The sequence below is a fragment of the Selaginella moellendorffii genome, unplaced genomic scaffold (assembly GCF_000143415.4).
Source record: "Selaginella moellendorffii unplaced genomic scaffold, v1.0 SELMOscaffold_58, whole genome shotgun sequence".
Taxonomy (NCBI): Eukaryota; Viridiplantae; Streptophyta; class Lycopodiopsida; order Selaginellales; family Selaginellaceae; genus Selaginella; species Selaginella moellendorffii.
In genome coordinates this window covers 251,098-258,463 of record NW_003314319.1, presented here as the reverse complement: position 1 = coordinate 258,463, position 7,366 = coordinate 251,098, and positions in this window count along the sequence as shown.

Genomic DNA, 7,366 nt, shown 5'->3' with positions numbered 1-7,366 from the left:
ACTGAGATCGAGACCGAGTTCGAGACGGAGTCCAAGATCCAAATCGGGTCCGAGACCGAGTCCGAGGTCGAGTCCGAAGTCGAGTCCGAGATCGGGTCCGAGATCGAGTCCGAGATCGAGTCCGAGATCGAGTCTGAAGTCGGGTCCGAGATTGAGTCCAAGATCGATTTTGAGACTAAGTCCACATACTAATACAGCTCAAGGGGTGAAAGCCCAAAGCGTGTTTCTCCCAGGGGGGGGGGGGGGGCTGCAGGGGGTTCCAAAAGTATAGTAGGGATAGTGAGGTCCAAGAACTAGTCTTGAAGGAACTCTCCACTGGTATTTCCAAACTGACTTGATGTTGAGACTGGGGCCGAGGGGCCTTGGGTGGGAGTGAGCATGGGCTTGGGTGGTGCCGGAGGGGCCACCTAGGGAAGTGCTCAAGAGCAGCTCCCACTCCCAAAAGGGAAACCGACTACGGTGCTCCCGGCTCATGTGGAGTGGTGCCCCACTTGAGTACCTTGTGGCTCATTGGTCCTTGCCCTTCCTAGGGGCTTGGGCCTTCCCTTCGGGATGGAAGTGGGGGGGTAGAGGTACCCATACCGGGCCGTTAGGCCACGGTGTTTTGCCCCGACGTCTCGAAGCAAGTGCTGCACCCAAGGCTTGGGATTTAGAGGGTCCCATGATCAAGTCTTGTGGTACCAATGGGTGTTAGGAATCTGGAGGCTTGGTGTGCTTGGATGCTTGTGCCTGCGGGGAGTGTAGCCGAACCTTAAGTCCAGTCTAACCCGAGGAGGGGGATTGGGAGAGATTTGGGAATCCGTAGATGGATGGCTAACACTCCATTGCTCGTGCAGTGAGTAGCTGAAACCAAGTAGGACCAAGTAGGAGCTGGTACCATAGGCGAGGATCTTGGTGAGGGAACTTAGCACAAGCCAAGGCAAAGTTGGTCAGATAGATGAGGTAAGCTGGCAAATTGGAAAGGAAAAATTTGTGGCTTACATCTACAAGCTATGGCACAACCACCTTTATCTCGACTTTAGCTCCATGTTCTACAAAGGGGGAGTGATCTGCTAACATTCTCAAGTGTTGGAACAGTCGCTCCAGCATCACATATCAGACGCTTTGATTACTACTACACCACAAACATGATCGTCAATGATGATCGTATGTGCCGCGACTTCTTGTAGTCTCTCAAAAGCAAAGCAGCAACTTGGGCAGATTCTCTCCTCCCAGAGGACTAGACAAATTTCTAGACACTACTTGCTTCTTTTAAGGAATGTTTCGTTGAAGAGAAACCCATAAATCGGCTACTTGTTGACCACTTTTCGTTCTGGCAAGGTGCTCACGAGTCTGTTCTTGACTATATCACCCAGTTTCAAGCATACTAGAAGTAGTGTTGGGATCGTAGAGTGGTCCAAGATGAGCAACAAGGGATCACGGCATTCACAGTGGGTCTGCATGGGAACTTGCAGCGGAAACTTCTTAAGAAGACATTCAGGTCTTGCCACGAAGCATTTTTATTTGCCACAAAGCTGGAAAGAGAGCTCCTTGTCGACCTGGGAATTGGTAGAGTTGATTTCAACCAAGCCATCACCCCATCAGAGTCACCTTGTGCAGCTGTTCGCCCATCCACACCAAAGCCCGTCGCTATTGAGCATACACCTCCGGGTATTGAGAACTTTGCCAACAAGATGCAGTAGCTAAAGGAGATCATTCTTCAGCAGCAATCACACCATGACAAACTGCTCCAGAAGCTGGTGGAGTCCAGGAAAGAGGCCACTACAGCTCGAGAATGAGACAAACACACACAACACGCAGTACTGCTTCAAGCTTCATCCAGAGCTTTGACCTCCATCTTCTGAACGTGTCCAACAACATCCCTTCACTGATAATTCCACATCGTCTTGGGGACCAGAGACATATCAGGAGCAATTGGAGCGACAAGCAATTGAGACAGCCCCTTCGTCAAGCAAAGGCAAGGCACCAACCTCATCGGTCAACACGATTTTGGTAGCTGAGGAACTCTATAGGCAACAGTAGTAAACCGCAGCCACTCGAGCCCAAGAAAAGAAGGTAGCCACTAAGCTCTATTTCGTTAAAGTGGGAATTGTCATTATCCCACTTGTAAAATAAGGTTTCCAAACCTTTATATAGTATATAAATATAACAAAATTCAACTGCATTGAGGCACATGCCATTTTATTTTAAACAAGGAAATGTCTACTCAATCACTTCTCCTCCCCCTGCCACTGCTTCACCTCTCTCTTTTCCTTGTCATCGTCGTCCAATTTCTTTCCATCCTTTTAATATTGGCTTAGTTGCTCCGAGTTTAGGTGGAGCCCAAGTCCCCATTCAATCTTTACTTTCCCCTTATTTTCGTAGACTTCCAATAACATGCTGTAACACTTCTAGTATAATGCAAATCCTCTCAAAGAATTGTCTTTTAATATTAATACAATGGCATGGAACCCCATGCCATAATAAGTTACATTTTTAAATAAATACATGCCATTTCAGACTGTTATTTTTTGCCTCCAACGCCTATACAATAATCTTGGAATTTCATCACTCTCCACACTATCAGGATTTAAACCCAATAGTAATGCCATCTCTTCTCTAATACGTCCACGCTCATGTTCAGTGGTCGAAGAACCCATCCGGTTGAGCAGATTATGGAGATGCGGATAGTGCTTGGCTAGACAATATATATGCCATAAATGATGACTGGTGTCTGTCCAATCAAATGGCTTCTGATATACCGTTCCATCTGCCATTTGGTTGATTTCTGCAGCCACCTCCTGGACTGGCCGGTTCTCTATCACCATCGCTCCAAGCCGTTTTGCAAGGTCCCCCAGAACATACGGTTTCTTCTCCCTAGTTTCCATACTGCAAGAGATGGGGTGCATTGCATATGTGTGCGTGTTCGCTGCAGTTTTAATCGGCGAGTCATCGATGATGAGGATTTCACTTGAGCTAGCAGTCCGGTTCATCACTACAGCCTCTGGCTTGACGAAGATGGGCTTGCTACCCCTCACATGGACCATAGTCAAGCAATCCTCCTGCGTTAGGAGAAAGTCAAATGGTAATATTACTCGCGTCTGATCGTGCATCATCTGTAGCAACGTTAATGCATTGTGGCGCATCATGGATGTCCAAACTCCCAATTGCAAATTGAACCCGGCCCTCTGTTTTAAGTGTCGCATGATCATTATTAGATCCCGCAGTTTCTCCCGTGTGATTAATGTGAATCTGTCTCTTTTGACTAACTTGCGACCGCAGGCTTTGGAGGGTGCAGTGACATTCGAGGATGAGCCACGCTCATGGGAGAAAAGGACACCGTTCAGATCAAAAACGATACAGTACCTTCGCCGTGACTCTGAAATGAAATGCGTTAGCATAAAAAATGGTACAAGTCAATTTTACCATCTACAATATTAGCGAATGGTGCTCCCGATGGTTGTTGAGAGGGTTTTGGTCGAGGAAACGTGAAGGGCGGAAATACTCTCCTCTGCAATGTGGGGTCAATCGCATCTGATGGCGTGTGGGCACATGCCATTTCAGCTGTAGACTCTGGTACAACTGGCTCAACAGTGGCATGGGGTGGTTCCGATGGCGTGTGATCACACGCCATTTTAGCTGGTGCCTCCGTTGGCAAAGTGGACATGACCGAACAGGCAGTAGGGGCGGTGTAGGGAGGTTCCAACGGCGCGTAGTCAGACGATTGGGCACACGTTGAGTCCGTTGGAAATGAGGATATGACCGGCTCAGCGGCTGGAGGGGCCTCATGCGGGTCCAATGGCGCCTGGTCACCGTCAGTTGGATACGTGGACAAGATTGACTCAGTGGTATGGGCAGCATCAAGTGGAGCGTGGTCAGCTTGCTTCGCGTTGATATGGATAGTAGCCTCCACCAGCTCTAATGACTCTTGCAGGCAAGTAGAGTCCACTGGCGGATCCATATGCATGTCCAAATATCTCCCTTCAATTGAGATGGTATCCTCCCGTGCTACTAAAAACAAACTCATTAGCACATTGAATCGACTATACTGTATTTACCATCAACTGCTATTGAGGAACTAGGACCGATATCACTTGGGCGCACTGCTGATTCTGAAGGATTGGACATACGTTTCGACCCTTGCTTGGCACTATCCTTCCTCGACACTAAAGGCTAGAGTTTGTAAATTCAACTGAATAATCTCTACTTACCATTTGCTCTGCGACCTACATGGACAATGTTAGAAATGGTAAAAGGTTAGGAATGGATGTACTATTATTTACCTGATGGTTTGTCTTGTATGACCTTCCTCCGCTGCTCTTTGGTCACCTCAGGCTGGCCATCGTCGTCGTCATCGTCGTCGTCGTTATTGTGATCGTCACCATTGTGAGGACCATCCAAGTCCTCTTCATCCTCCTCTTCTTCGTCCTCCTCTTCTTTGTCCTCCTCTTCGTCCTTCTGCTCTTCCTGCTCATTATCTTTCTCTGGCTCCTCATCCCCCTCCTGCATTTCTTCCATAGGCTGCTCAGGCTGGATGGCTTGTTCTTCTAGGACCATCTTGGGAAAATCATCTGGCCGAGTCTCCATCTCAAAATACAAGACATCCATAGCCTATTTTAGTGCGTGACCTAGGACCGTATCCTCACTCGACTGTCTTAACATGGTTTCTGCACGTTCTTGCACCCTTCGAAGACGACGAGATGAGAAAAATGTGGCCCTGACTTGAAAAGCATCCCTCATCCATTGTACCTCTCCATTGAGATTGGGGAAGGGGAGTCCGCCATAGGAATTTGAGTCAGGAGGTGGTGACTGGCTGCTTTCACTCAGCCCTTGATCTGCAATGAATGGCATGAGCACACACGCCATAACCGCGAGGCATTACCTATCATGTTTTCGTTGCCCTTCTTCCTTTTCGAATCAAATGCCTCTGATCCCGACAACTGTCCAACGTGCTTTCGCTTTTTATGACCACTGTCAGTTTGAGCTTGGCTGGTGCTTGCCTGTTTTGCCTTTGAAGAAGTGTCTCCTGCAAGGAATGGCATGAGACCACACGCCATTGCAAATATAATTTGTACCTCCTTTTTTCCTATTGCTTGTCTGTTTGTCCTTCGACGTGCCACCAGTGCGCTTTTCAGTCCTCGTGTCTGAATATTCACAACGATCTATAATCAAAATGGCGTGAGGCCTCACGTGACCTTACCTTGTGCAGGTTGTGAGCTCGGCCCAACATGGGTATCTTCAACAGTAGCTGTTAACGCCGTTTCAGCATCTGGGGGTGGCCATGCTCCTGCATACAGAGCTTGTGAGATAACATTTAAACTTAAAGTGCGTACTCACCAGGTTCGTAGAGAAGATACTGTTTTTCTTTGGCAATTATAATTATATGCTCCATTGAAGTCACCTCTTCAATGGAGTTTGTCACCGCAACACACGGGACACCCTTGAGTAGTGCGGCTCGAAAGAATAGTCTGCCGCAGTTGTACTCGACAACGCATTTGCCCTTGGAGTCACCCGCTATTGCGTTGAAGACCCAGCTGAGCATTTCCCATGCTGCACCTGGAGCTTTCTTTGGATTCGAAAGCTCCATAGCCATCTTCAGTTCCTCAGGCACGGGTAAATTGACCTCCCTCAGATCAATTCGATTGGCCTTGTCAAACGAAGCTGGGAAGTCACTCCAGTCCCACTCTGCTGCAGGACCAATTACAAAGGCAAGTGTGAAGATGCGGACATTCGTCGGTATCTTCTTCTTAGCCATTATCCCATGGATCTCCCGCATCTCCTTGCCTTTCAACCGAGCCTTCACCTCGTTCAAGGCCTTCCAGAACTTGTGATAGGATTCAGAGTCTTAGATCATATAGTGGACTGAAGATTCCACCTCCGCAAGTCCCACCATTAACTCAATGATGGAGCTGACTTCGTCTGCATGAGTGATCTCCTCGTTTGTGAAGTCCATCACACAAAAGATGTTCTTGACTTGCTCATCTCCGCGGGAAATGATGCTCCTCCACCTTTGATCCTCATCCGAATTCATGTATACCCGGTAAGGTTCTCGATAGGCCTCTGCTGCGGGGTTGAGCTGTTTCTGAAGCCGGCGGTTGACATCCCTCTTAATGAAATTTGGATACTGATCCAACTTCTCAGCTTTACTTTTCGTGGCATCCCGTAACAGATCGATGAACTTGGGGGCCCCCTTCACGTACTCGTCGATGTCTTCATTTGACAAATCCAGCGCTTCCATCATCTCTTGCGTGGTGTCGATGCTCACCCTCTCCACGGCCACTTGCTCGAAGATCCAATCCTTCAATAGCGCACGAGCTCTCAGAGTCGTGCATAAGTCCTCGTATGTCACAATATGGCCGGGAGTCATTTTGGTCTTGTTGAAGACTACCTCACCACGTAGAAGAGCATTAGCCACTGTCAGAAGGTCGTCGTCTAGAGACCGCGAGAAACGCAAGGCGTTGAGCTTCAAATCATTGGGCTTCCGGCCGTCCTCCACACCCATTGAGTTTAGTAACTCCCCGTCATGGTACCTCCTCAGCACATCTACCCATTTCTCAAAAACAACTTTTGTCGTGAGTAGAATGTTATGGATGCTGAGTGTGTCATTGACCCCCAGTGTTTTCGAGAGAAGACTCGAGAATTCCTGCAATGGAAATGGCGTGAGGCCACATGCTATGCCACATGCAACGAGGCTTACCTGCCAGGCGCTAGTTGCTAGTGCACGTCCTTGTCCTGGTTTTTGTGGCTTCTTCAGTTGAACCCAGAGCTTCCGTGTTCATGCCAATGTCTCGTGCAGACCCGATTTGTAGCACGTTTCTTGCTTGACATTCTGCGCGTGGGAGATGTATATGATAGATCGGAGGGGCGAGTTGCCTTTTATCAGGCAGACAACTCTTGTCTTGAAGACTTTCTTCACCTCCTCGCCCACCATAATATCCACAACTATCTCTTGCATCGCCAAGCTAGAATGCTGCCCGGAGACGGCATAGAACCAGATGTTCTGATCGTCCAACACCTTCCTATTGATCAAGTCTGGAAACCTCGTCTCGCCCTTCATTGTTCGGTAGTAGGGGATCATGTCTGCGATGTCGGGTGTTACTGGACTTGCCAGCATCTTCTGCTTCAGTTTCTCCACCCATTCATCAGATACTAGCCTGTGGTTGTATTTGCTTTGGATGTCGATACGGCTCATGTCGATTGTATATACTTTGTTGGAATAGTAACAAGTACTATTATCTGCGATGATTTTTGCTGTCTCTTCTTGCTCTTTCTGCTCTTTGCGGCTCTTCTTTTTGGTGGGTGTAGTGTTCGAACCCGAGGCAATGGCATCACCGAGTAGCTTCGTTTTTGGAGCAGGAGAGTCGGACGTCGGCTTGAGCTTGACCAC